The 14,459-nt window shown below is 42.7% G+C and overlaps 1 protein-coding gene across 1 annotated transcript in view; it reads right to left on the bottom strand.

Moving 5' to 3' along the window:
* Positions 1-14,459, bottom strand: part of LOC115138826 (A-kinase anchor protein 6-like) — a 269,377-nt gene that overhangs the window by 114,472 nt on the left and 140,446 nt on the right.

Genomic DNA, 14,459 nt, shown 5'->3' with positions numbered 1-14,459 from the left:
CCTCTGTCACATGTGAGGTAAAGACAGAAGGAAAGTCTCTAATGTGGGAGTGACCTGAATTGTGAAACACACACACACAAACACAACGGATAATCTCCCTACGGCATGCTGCAGTATTGTCTCCATGAATGGTTTGAATGAGAAGTCACATAGAATAAATATCAAAATGACATGTTATAGAACTAATATATATGCAACTAAGAAGTAAAATAGGTGAAGATTTCTATACGATTTTTTTGTAGATTAATACCGGTAACTTTTTGATCTACCTTTACAGTTTAGCTTTACTCTGCTAACATGCTGACCAGATCGGACACGTCGCGTGCGCGAGCGTCGCAAAATAAACTTAGAAATCCACGTTATTCAATTATTGCACCCACACTGCTCACGCGCGCCAACAAGCGTCTGTGATGCCAAGTACCCCGGCGCCGACAGAGATGGCCGCCTCGCTTCGCGTTCCTAGGAAACTATGCAGTTTTTTGTTTTTTTACGTGTTATTTCTTACATTAATACCCCAGGTCATCTTAGGTTTCATTACATACAGTCGAGAAGAACTACTGAATATAAGATCAGCGTCAACTCACCATCAGTACGACCAAGAATATGTTTTCCGCGACGCGGATCCTGTGTTCTGCCTTACAAACAGGCCAACGGAATTGATTCCATGCAGCGACCCCAAAAAACGACTTCGTAAAAGAGGGAAAACGTAGCGGTCTTCTGGTCAGACTCCGGACACGGGCACATCGTGCACCACTCCCTAGCATTCTTCTTGCCAATGTCCAGTCTCTTGACAACAAGGTTGATGAAATCCGAGCAAGGGTAGCATTCCAGAGGGACATCAGAGACTAACATTCTCTGCTTCACGGAAACATGGCTCACTGGAGAGACGCTATCCGGGGCGGTGCAGCCAACGGGTTTCTCCACGCATCGCGCCGACAGAAACAAACAACTTTCTGGTAAGAAGAGTGGCGGGGGCGTATGCCTCATGACTAACGAGACATGGTGTGATGAAGGAAACATACAGGAACTCAAATCCTTCTGTTCGCCTGATTTAGAATTCCTCACAATCAAATGTAGACCGCATTATCTACCAAGAGAATTCTCTTCGATTATAATCACAGCCGTATATATCCCCCCAAGCAGACACATCGATGGCTCTGAACGAACTTTATTTAACTCTTTGCAAACTGGAAACCATTTATCCGGAGGCTGCATTCATTGTAGCTGGGGATTTTAACAAAGCTAATCTGAAAACAAGACTCCCTAAATTTTATCAGCATATCGATTGCGCAACCAGGGGTGGTAAAACCTTGGATCATTGTTACTCTAACTTCCGCGACGCATATAAGGCCCTGCCCCGCCCCCCTTTCGGAAAAGCTGACCACGACTCCATTTTGTTGATCCCTGCCTACAGACAGAAACTTAAACAAGAGGCTCCCACGCTGAGGTCTGTCCAACGCTGGTCCGACCAAGCTGACTCCACACTCCAAGACTGCTTCCATCACGTGGACTGGGACATGTTTCGTAAGGCGTCAGATAACAATATTGACGAATACGCTGATTCGGTGTGCGAGTTCATTAGAACGTGCGTTGAAGATGTCGTTCCCATAGCAACGATAAAAACATTCCCTAACCAGAAACCGTGGATTGATGGCAGCATTCGCGTGAAACTGAAAGCGCGAACCACTGCTTTTAATCAGGGCAAGGTGTCTGGTAACATGACCGAATACAAACAGTGCAGCTATTCCCTCCGCAAGGCTATCAAACAAGCTAAGCGTCAGTACAGAGACAAAGTAGAATCTCAATTCAACGGCTCAGACACAAGAGGCATGTGGCAGGGTCTACAGTCAATCACGGACTACAAGAAGAAACCCAGCCCAGTCACGGACCAGGATGTCTTGCTCCCAGGCAGACTAAATAACTTTTTTGCCCGCTTTGAGGACAATACAGTGCCACTGACACGGCCTGCAATGAAAACATGCGGTCTCTCCTTCACTGCAGCCGAGGTGAGTAAGACATTTAAACGTGTTAACCCTCGCAAGGCTGCAGGCCCAGACGGCATCCCCAGCCGCGCCCTCAGAGCATGCGCAGACCAGCTGGCCGGTGTGTTTACGGACATATTCAATCAATCCCTATACCAGTCTGCTGTTCCCACATGCTTCAAGAGGGCCACCATTGTTCCTGTTCCCAAGAAAGCTAAAGTAACTGAGCTAAACGACTACGGCCCCGTAGCACTCACTTCCGTCATCATAAAGTGCTTTGAGAGACTAGTCAAGGACCATATCACCTCCACCCTACCTGACACCCGAGACCCACTCCAATTTGCTTACCGCCCAAATAGGTCCACAGACGATGCAATCTCAACCACACTGCCCTAACCCATCTGGACAAGAGGAATACCTATGTGAGAATGCTGTTCATCGACTACAGCTCGGCATTCAACACCATAGTACCCTCCAAGCTCGTCATCAAGCTCGAGACCCTGGGTCTCGACCCCGCCCTGTGCAACTGGGTACTGGACTTCCTGACGGGCCGCACCCAGGTGGTGAGGGTAGGCAACAACATCTCCTCCCCGCTGATCCTCAACACGGGGGCCCCACAAGGGTGCGTTCTGAGCCCTCTCCTGTACTCCCTGTTCACACACGACTGCGTGGCCACGCACGCCTCCAACTCAATCATCAAGTTTGCGGACGACACAACAGTGGTAGGCTTGATTACCAACAACGACGAGACGGCCTACAGGGAGGAGGTGAGGGCCCTCGGAGTGTGGTGTCAGGAAAATAACCTCACACTCAACGTCAACAAAACTAAGGAGATGATTGTGGACTTCAGGAAACAGCAGAGGGAACACCCCCCTATCCACATCGATGGAACAGTAGTGGAGAGGGTAGCAAGTTTTAAGTTCCTCGGCATACACATCACAGACAAACTGAATTGGTCCACTCACACAGACAGCGTCGTGAAGAAGGCGCAGCAGCGCCTCTTCAACCTCAGGAGGCTGAAGAAATTCGGCTTGTCACGAAAAGCACTCACAAACTTCTACAGATGCACAATCGAGAGCATCCTGGCGGGCTGTATCACCGCCTGGTACGGCAACTGCTCCACCCTCAACCGTAAGGCTCTCCAGAGGGTAGTGAGGCCTGCACAACGCATCACCGGGGGCAAACTACCTGCCCTCCAGGACACCTACACCACCCGATGTTACAGGAAGGCCATAAAGATCATCAAGGACATCAACCACCCGAGCCACTGCCTGTTCACCCCGCTATCATCCAGAAGGCGAGGTCAGTACAGGTGCATCAAAGCTGAGACCGAGAGACTGAAAAACAGCTTCTATCTCAAGGCCATCAGACTGTTAAACAGCCACCACTAACATTGAGTGGCTGCTGCCAACACACTGACATTGACACTGACCCAACTCCAGCCACTTTAATAATGGGAATTGATGGGAAATGATGTAAATATATCACTAGCCACTTTAAACAATGCTACCTTATATAATGTTACTTACCCTACATTATTCATCTCATATGCATACGTATATACTGTACTCTATATCATCGACTGCATCCTTATGTAATACATGTATCACTAGCCACTTTAACTATGCCACTTTGTTTACTTTGTCTACATACTCATCTCATATGTATATACTGTACTCGATACCATCTACTCAGTAGATTCTACTGTATGCTGCCCTGTACCATCACTCATTCATATATCCTTATGTACATATTCTTTATCCCCTTACACTGTGTATAAGACAGTAGTTTTGGAATTGTTAGTTAGATTACTTGTTGGTTATTACTGCATTGTCGGAACTAGAAGCACAAGCATTTCGCTACACTCGCACTAACATCTGCTAACCATGTGTATGTGACAAATTAAATTTGATTTGATTTGATTTCTATTTCTGACGCAGATCGCGCTTAAAGTCCTGCCCCTCCAATCTCCTCATTGGTTTGTAGAAGCAGGTATCCACGTGCCATCTCCTCATTGGTTATACCTACGTGGGTGATTGAAAGACAAACTGTTTTGCCGGTCGTCGTGGTAATACTATGAAAGTTTAGATGCCGACCACCATATAAGTTCAAAGATGAAAAAGCCTGGAAGGAGGAGAGATGACTAGAAAAGATTCAGTTTGCCGTTTTATGTGTGGATTAATTGTCGGAGTAGAGGACCTTGTGCATTTCAGGTAAAATAACAACTCAATGTTTATAACCCAGGACAAATTAGCTAGCAACAGCAAGCTAGCTAAATAGGACAAATTAGCTAGCAAGTTCAAGCTAACTAGCTAAATTGCCATACATGCTTTTGGACCTGTCCCCAAATTAATGTCATTGGTTCAGAGTTTGTTTTGATATTTTTACCTGTGTGTCGTGATCGCGTTTGGTGTAGGGGGACAAAATAAATGTATGCATGATAGAGCACGATGGCACACGATGGCACACGATGGCACACGATGGCACAAGATGGCACACGATGGCACACGATGGCACACGCGCGCAGACGGTTTGGGTTCCGTGTTAGTGTCCTGTGTCCTACCAACACTGCACAAAGACATTGGACTATGAGAGAGGGGATACATTGTCAAGTATGTACAGTATCAGAATTTTAAAGACAAATTAGCACGTTAAAAAACTCCCTGATTTAAAGTGATTTAATATCCATGAATGCATAACCACCATAAATATTTATGAACAGATTAATATTTCAGATATTTCCTATGGACGAATTAGGTTGCTCTTTCTGCTAATCAATAATTTTGAGGTGATTGTCATTGACGGATAAAGTGAACAACGTCCAGACAAAAGACTGCAGGAAAAATAAAGTTACACTCCACAACATGGAGCTTGATCATTACTCGGTCTACAGAGTACATGCCAGCAATCAATGCTCCTGTGAACAACATTCTTCCGATGGATCTAGCCACAAAGTGGAGAACAAATGTTTTAAAATACACATAGGCCAGGGATATTCTCCTAAATGTATTTAATAGGCAGTAGCAATGTTTCATTCCAAAGGTACTAATTCTGCTGATGACAATAAGACAAGCAGCAGTGAAAATCACATAAGATATACCTGTGGGGTAGCTAGTTAGCTTAAATGATTGAGATGTGGGGAGTATTTGGGGAGAAGTGGTTCTTTGAACAGCACAGGGCGGATGAAGGGAAATGTATTGCGACTGTCAGTAGTCAACTGAGAGGACATTGCCACTCTAGAGCTGTAGTGTTGATGTGGATGTTTTCACCATAAAGAGGCAACACAGACACCAAGCCAAAACCATCTCAGCGCTTGATGTCTAGTCTGCCACTAAGGGATAGATACTAATGACACAACACAAATGATCCAAATTGAAAAATTGATGGGTTTAGGAAATGTAGTGGGAGGAACAATTGTTACAATATCTAAGATATTTCTTCTGAATTTCATACAGGAAGGTATAATACACACTACCGTTCAAAAGTTTGGGGTCACTTAGAAATGCCCTTGTTTTTGTAAGAAAAGCACATTTTTGGTCTGTTCAAATAGCATCAAATGATCCGAAATACAGTGTAGACATTGTTTTAATGTTTTAAATGACTATTGAAGCTGGAAACGGCTGATTTGTAATGGAATATCTACATAAGCGTACAGAGGCCCATTATCAGCAACCATCACTCCTGTGTTCCAATGGCACGTTGTGTTAGCTCATCAAAGTTTATCATTTTAAAAGGCTAATTGATCAGTAGAAAACACATTTGCAATTATGTTAGCACAGCTGAAAACTTATTCTGATTAAAGAAGAAATAAAACTGGTCATCTTTAGACTAGTTTTGTATCTGGAGCATCAGCATTTGTGGGTTTGATTACAGACTCAAAATGGCCAGAAACAAAGAACTTTCTTCTGAAACTCGTCAGTCTATTCTTGTTCTGAGAAATGAAAGCTATTGCATGTGGGAAATCGCCAAGAAACTGAGGATCTCGTACAACGCTGTGTACTACTCCCTTCACAGGACAGTGCAAACGGTCTCTAACCAGAATATAAAGAGGAGTGGGAGGCCCCGGTATATTAGATAGTACCCGCAAAACACCAGTTGGCCTTCCAGGCAATTGCAAAGAAAAAGCCATATCTCAGACTGGCCAATAAAAAGAAAAGATTAAGATGGGCAAAATAACAGACACTGGACAGAGGAACTCTGCCTAGAAGGTCAACTTCCCAGAGTCGCCTCTTCATTGTTGACGTTGAGACTGGTGTTTCAAACTAGACACTCTAATGTACTTGTCCTCTTGCTCAGTTGTGCACCAGGGCCTCCCACTCCTCGTTCTATTCTGGTTAGAGCCAGTTTGTGCTGTCCTCTGAAGGGAGTAGTACATAGAATTGTACGAGATCTTCAGTTTCTTGGCAATTTCTCGCATGAAATATCCTTAATTTCTCATAACAAGAATAGACTGACGAGTTTCAGAATAAAAGGTATTTGTTACTGACCATTTTGAGCCTGTAATCGAACCCACAATGCTGATGCTCCGGATACTCAACTAGTCTAAAGGCCAGTTTTATTGCTTCTTTAATTAGAACAACAGTTTTCAGCTGTGCTAACATAATTGCAAAAGTGTTTTCTAATGATCAATTAGCCTTTTAAAATGATAAAGTTGGATTAGCTAACACAACGTGCCATTGGAACACAGTAGTGATGGTTGTTGTTAATGGGCCTCTGTATGCCTATGTAGATCTTCCATAAAAATCTGCAATTTCCAGCTACAATAGTAATTTACAACATTAACAATGTCCACACTGTATTTCGGATCAATTTTATGTTATTTTAATGGACAAAAAATGTGCTTTTCTTCCAAAAACAAGGACATTTCTAAGTGACCCCAAACGTTTGAACGGTAGTGTATATATGACAGTATAAAATAAAAAAATAAATGGTGTGATATTTCCTACTTTATCATTTGAGATATGACTAATGGTGAGGTCAATATGCAAGATGAGAGAGAAGATTAGTTTGGACCTTGACTGTGACCTTCTGCAGTTTGAAAATGAAAATGTGTGCAGAGAGGAGGAGGCTTTTGGGGAGCCATTTCTTGTCATTATGTTGTTTCCAGTTCTGAAGGTGGTTATTCATTTGATTTCTTTATGATTCACAATCTGCTCTTTTGAAATATGCCACATGCTCAAAGCAATTCAAGGATGACGAATGTCAGAATCAGTACAATAAAAATGGCCTAAATGAGCTTGATTTACAGCCTGTACCTCCCAGCAGTCAGCCCTCTCTCCCTCAACCATGATAAAATCCCCTAGCCTTGGCAAACAACAGCCTGCCTGCCAGCCAGCCAGCAACACAGGACCAACACACACTTACCTTTTTCAATCAATCCAGAGTTAGCCAGATAAAAACAGAGTGCAGATAAAAACACAGTATGGAAAATGTAGAACAAACGGGCAGTGTAGTACATATTTATTAGCATTGGAGGGAGAGAAATCAATATCAGGGCCCAAATCAGTTGGTTTTAATCATGAACAAACATATTGACTTAACACAATATGGCCAGTTTTATCTATCACTAATAAAAATTCATTGAGACAAGGCGCCTACAAAGGCTGTATAAAACAGAAGAGGAATCTTTATCTATATCTTGCAATGTTCTATTGCTCTCTCCTATCGCTCTGACTCTCTCTCTCTTTCCCATTCCCTCTTTCTATGTCGCTTTCCCTCAGTGTCCTTCCTTCCATGCCTCTGAGGGAAGGAGCACCTGAAGGACAGAAGACAAGTGTGTCTGTGACCTCATATCAGAAAACATGTTGCCCTGTGCATTTCTCATCAATTCATTTGGCTGCAGTCTAGTCATTAACACTAGAATAGCCGGACATCAAGCATCCCCCTTTGAGACAATGAGGATTCATTTTGACTCAAACATATGAAAAGTCTAATAAATGCATTTCCTATATGCTTTCGGTAAGAATTACACTTTGGTTGTGTTTATGAAGGTCTTGGGAACATCAGAATATGAAAACAATTATTAGTTAAAAGAACACAATTGCATGTTCATTAGATTATGTTACTATGGGCAATCTGTTGTCACGTGCTCATGTGAGGAGCGAATGGAACAGTGGTTATTCTTGGAAAATTGTATATTTTGAAATAGAGCTCATCTCTTAAATTTTGAGAGTTATTTGGCAATGGTAAGGGTATTTGAAACCTCCAAATCTACTTTTTCTGATACTATATAGAAATAGAAATAAAGCTCTCTGGAAATCAGGATGCTAGCTATGGTCTGGGGGTCAGGGGATGGGTGGAGAGGAAGAGAAGTGCATAGAAAGGATTACTAAAGACCCCCCCTCACTCACACACACCCCCTCTCCTAGGGCCCGGCCCAAGGAGAATGTGATTACAAGCCAGGGGCCCAGCCCTCCTCTAGGGTGTACAGTACCACCATCACTGGTGTACCTCTCCAATGGCGTACATCATCAATGTTTTGATTTATTTTTTATAATTCGATTTGACAATAACCTTCCAAAAAGTAATTCCTAAACCTTTTTAATTTCCATATGTACAGTCGTATGAAAAAGTTTGGGTACCCCTCTGAGGCTGCATAATAATTTACTCTGTCGTCACAGAAAATGCATGCCATTCATTTTCTAATAAAAACTGTGTACTGGGGTATTGTCCAGCCAAAGATTTTTAGTGTAGCAATATTAAGTTGTATGAAATTAAATCCGATGTGAAAAATAGGCTATGCAAAAATGTGGGCACCCTTGTCATTCTGTTGATTTGAATACTTGTAACTACTCTGCACTGATTATTTGGAACACACAATTGGTTTGGTGAGCTCATTAAGCCTTGAACTTCATAGACAAGTGCATCCAATCATGAGAAAAGGTATTTAAGGTGGACAATTGCAAGTTGTTGTTCTCTTTGACTCTCCTCTGAAGAGTGGCAACATGGGGGCCTCAAAACAACTCTCAAATGACCTGAAAACAAAGACTGTTCAACATTATGGTTTAGGGGAAGGCTACAAAAAGCTATCGCAGAGATTTAAGCTGTCAGTGTCCACTGTGAGGAACATAGGAGGAAATGGAAGACCACAGGCACAGTTCTTGTTAAGACCAGAAGTGGCAGGCCAGGTAAAATATCGGAGAGGCAAAGGCGAAGGATGGTGAGAATGGTCAAAAACAGCCCACAGACCACCTCCAAAGACCTACAACATCGTCTTGCTGCAGATGGTGTCACTGTGCATCGTTCAACAATTCGTTCAACAATTCAGCGCACTTTGCACAAGGAGAAGCTGTATGGGAGAGGGATGCGGAAGATGCCTTTTCTGCACACACGCCACAAACAGAGTCGCCTGAGGTATGCAAACGCACATTTGGACAAGCCAGCTTTATTTTGGAATAAGGTGCTGTGGACTGATGAAACAAAGATTGAGATATTTGGTCATAACAAGGGACGTTATACATGGAGGCAAAAGATCACAGCGTTCCATGAAAAACACTTGCTACCCATAGTAAAATTTGGTGGGGGTTCCATCATGCTGTGGGGCTGTGTGGCCAGTGCCGGTACTGGGAATCTTGTTAAAGTTGAGGGTCGCATGGATTCCACTCAATATCAGCAGATTCTTGGGAATAATGTTGAAGAATCAGTCACAAAGTTGAAGTTATATAAGATATTTCAACAAGACAACGACCCAAAACACTGCTCAAAATCTACCTGGGCATTTATGCAGAGGAACAAGTACAATGTTCTGGAAAGGCCATCCCAGTCCCCAGACCTGAATATCATTGAGAATCTGTGGGATGATTTGAAGCGGGCTGTCCATGCTCGGCAACCATCAAACCTAATGAACTGGAGATGTTTTGTAAGGAGGAATGGTCCAAAATACCTTCATCCAGAATCCAGACACTCATTAGAGGCTATGGGAAGCGTCTAGAGGCTGTTATTTTAGCAAAAGGAGGCTCTACTAAATATTGATGTGATTTTTCTACTGGGGTGCCCAAATTTATGCACCTGTCTAATCTTGTTTTGATGCATATTGCACATTTTCTGTTAATCCAATAAACCTCATTTCACTTCTGAAATATTACTGTGTCTATCAGTTATTTGATAGATCAAAATGAAATTGCTGATCCAAACACCCAATTATTTATAAATGGAAATCATGGAAATTGTCAGGAGTTCCCAAACTTTTTCATACGACTGTACTAGGAAGCTAAGTGTTTGTTTCTTGGGCTTCAGGAATGTGGCTTATCAAAGTGCCTTAGGCTACAATTTTCATTTATTTTTATTTAACCTTTATTTAACTAGGCAAGTCAGTTAAGAACAAATTCTTATTTACAATGACGGCCTACCAAAAAAAGGCCTCATGCGGGGATGGGGGCTGGGATTAAAAATGAAAAATAAATAACATAAATATAGGACAAAACACACATCACGAGAAGAGAGACAACACTACATTGCTTAGAATCAAGGGCAATGGTGACATCATTGAGGACCTTTAAGATTGCAGTGACACATCCATAAACTGAGCAAAAACCAGATTGTATACTAGAGAGAATACTATAGACATCAAGAAAGCCAGTCAGTTGATTATTGACACGTTTTTCGAACACTTGATAAAACAGGGTAATATACAAATATACAATACAATTGCACCAGTGCAATGAAGAGGTTACTTAGGTGTTCAAAAGCGCTTCGAGAGCCTAATACTTCTTAGGTCATTTTTTATTAGTTTACGTTAAGACAACAGTCTCTCTTCAGAAGTGACAGTTACAGGGATGGTTCAACACAGTAACATCAGGAAAACTGGGCAGAAGGGAGTGGTGTTTAAAATAGCCTAAGCAGTTGTGTAACATCTTAAATTAAACCTCTCATTCTTCTTAAGCCGCCGGCGTCAAAACGTAACAGAAACGGATGAACTGTATAGGAAGCTCTGGGGACAGGTCGTCTGGATACTGGACAGACAAATCGGCAGATACAAACAGATTATCACCTTCACCGGAAAACACTTCTTGAGGGCTCAAACAAAAAAGCGTTATGCGACTTCGTTCATACTGATGAACCTGCATATGAGCTGTGTGGTTGCAATATCTACAGTCCACTATCTTTGGTATTATGTTACTTGGCATCCACCATTCACGACAAAGCTTAAATTGTGTGCAGTGCAATGGACAGATAATGCACAACGTCTCAGAAAAGACGGTCTAGGTTGTAAATATAGAAAACAGTCAGGTCTACAATCTGGACCTACAGGCCATGGGGAAAACATTTGGTGACGCAGTCACATACTGTAGCTACTATAGCCCAGTCACATACTGTAGCTACAATAGCCCAGTCACATACTGTAGCTACAATAGCCCAGTCACATACTGTAGCTACAATAGCCCAGTCACATACTGTAGCTACAAAAGCCCAGTCACATACTGTAGCTACAAAAGCCCAGTCACATACTGTAGCTACAAAAGCCCAGTCACATACTGTAGCTACAAAGGCCCAGTCACATACTGTAGCTACAAAAGCCCAGTCACATACTGTAGCTACTATAGCCCAGTCACATACTGTAGCTACAATAGCCCAGTCACATACTGTAGCTACAATAGCCCAGTCACATACTGTAGCTACAATAGCCCAGTCACATACTGTAGCTACAATAGCCCAGTCACATACTGTAGCTACAATAGCCCAGTCACATACTGTAGCTACAATAGCCCAGTCACATACTGTAGCTACAATAGCCCAGTCACATACTGTAGCTACTATAGCCCAGTCACATACTGTAGCTACTATAGCCCAGTCACATACTGTAGCTACAATAGCCCAGTCACATACTGTAGCTACTATAGCCCAGTCACATACTGTAGCTACAATAGCCCAGTCACATACTGTAGCTACAATAGCCCAGTCACATACTGTAGCTACTATAGCCCAGTCACATACTGTAGCTACAATAGCCCAGTCACATACTGTAGCTACTATAGCCCAGTCACATACTGTAGCTACAATAGCCCAGTCACATACTGTAGCTACAATAGCCCAGTCACATACTGTAGCTACAATAGCCCAGTCAAATACTGTAGCTACTAAAACCCAGTCACATACTGTAGCTACTAAAACCCAGTCACATACTGTAGCTACAATAGCCCAGTCACATACTGTAGCTACTATAGCCCAGTCACATACTGTAGCTACTATAGCCCAGTCACATACTGTAGCTACAATAGCCCAGTCACATACTGTAGCTACAATAGCCCAGTCACATACTGTAGCTACAATAGCCCAGTCACATACTGTAGCTACAATAGCCCAGTCAAATACCGTAGCTACTAAAACCCAGTCACATACTGTAGCTACTATAACCCAGTCACATACTGTAGCAAAAATAGCCCAGTCGCATACTGTAGCTACTATAACCCAGTCGCATACTGTAGCTACTATAGCCCAGTCACATACTGTAGCTACTATAGCCCAGTCACATACTGTACCTACTATAGCGCAGACACATACTGTAGCTAAGGTAGCCTAGTCACATACTGTAGCTACAATAGCCCAGTCACATACTGTAGCTACAATAACCCAGTCACATACTGTAGCTACTATAGCCCTGTCCCATACCGTAGCTACTATAGCCCAGTCACATACTGTAGCTACAATAACCCAGTCACATACTGTAGCTATTATAGCCCAGTCACATACTGTAGCTACTATTGCCCAGTGACATACTGTAGCTACTATAGCCCAGTCACATACTGTACCTACAATAGCCCAGTCACATACTGTACCTACAATAGCCCAGTCACATACTGTAGCTACAATAGCCCAGTCACATACTGTAGCTACTATAGCCCAGTCACATACTGTAGCTACAATAGCCCAGTCACATACTGTAGCTACTATAGCCCAGTCACATACTGTAGCTACAATAGCCCAGTCACATACTGTAGCTACAATAGCCCAGTCACATACTGTAGCTACAATAGCCCAGTCACATACTGTAGCTACTATAGCCCAGTCACATACTGTAGCTACAATAGCCCATTCACATACTGTAGCTACAATAGCCCAGTCACATACTGTAGCTACTATAGCCCAGTCACATACTGTAGCTACAATGGCCCAGTCACATACTGTCCACTACTATAGCCCAGTCACATACTGTCCACTACTATAGCCCAGTCACATACTGTCCACTACTATAGCCCAGTCACATACTGTCCACTACTATAGCCCAGTCACATACTGTCCACTACTATAGCCCAGTCACATACTGTCCACTACTATAGCCCAGTCACATACTGTCCACTACTATAGCCCAGTCACATACTGTCCACTACAATGGCCCAGTCACATACTGTAGCTACAATGGCCCAGTCACATACTGTCCACTACTATAGCCCAGTCACATACTGTCCACTACTATAGCCCAGTCACATACTGTCCACTACTATAGCCCAGTCACATACTGTCCACTACTATAGCCCAGTCACATACTGTCCACTACTATAGCCCAGTCACATACTGTCCACTACTATAGCCCAGTCACATACTGTCCACTACAATAGCCCAGTCACATACTGTCCACTACTATAGCCCAGTCACATACTGTCCACTACTATAGCCCAGTCACATACTGTCCACTACTATAGCCCTCTATGAACAAAAGAGAGAGATAAGCACAGACACAGATCAACTTTTTTGTAAGAGAATGAGAAAAAGAGAGAAACAGAGATGCAGCAAGGAATACTTCAGGAGAATTGTTAGCCTATTTGATGTATAATAAGTTTATAAATAGCAACTAAATATCAGTTTAATACTGTATATAGCTATAGATAGTAGGCTACACTGCATAATGAAATAATCCATATTAAGCTAGTATATAGAGGGTGGACTGACTGTACTATTTGTCATTAATAGACTGGTTTTACGCACAACAACTTTCTGTCCATGACTCATGCCATGCAGGTTCTGGTAGCCTAAACAGGACAGCTGTATATTCGAGAGACAAAAATCTAATATTTGGTAGCTGATTAGTATTTTGTTTCATCTAACATACATTTTACAATCTGCATTGTTTGAATTTCCAACTTTAATTACTGAACAGGTAATATATTATTTCCGCCAGCCAGCAGTCTAAATGTCAGCATTGTGGCACCGTGGATAGCTTTGTTAGGCTCCAAAAGTTAGGTTAAACCTGAGAAAATGACGACCAAATAGGCCAATAAACAGTTATCCATTAGCTAAAGCTAAGCTAGGCCCTGGTAACACAGAAGAAGCCTATCATCGATTCCATAGGCAGCCGCATAGTCATGTCACAACTTCAGCACCATGGACAGCGATCCGTATTTTTTACTTTGTGAGTGGCTGTCTGGCTGACACATTCGATTACAGGGGGGTCAAGAAAACGGAGTTACGCCAGACCACCATCCAGACATCATTGCAGAGCACCACCATCCAGTCAGTAACAGACATCCAGTAACAGAGATC

Source organism: Oncorhynchus nerka, linkage group LG12 (genome assembly GCF_034236695.1).
Source record: "Oncorhynchus nerka isolate Pitt River linkage group LG12, Oner_Uvic_2.0, whole genome shotgun sequence".
Lineage (NCBI taxonomy): Eukaryota > Metazoa > Chordata > Actinopteri > Salmoniformes > Salmonidae > Oncorhynchus > Oncorhynchus nerka.
This window is presented reverse-complemented; position numbering and strand designations above follow the sequence as displayed.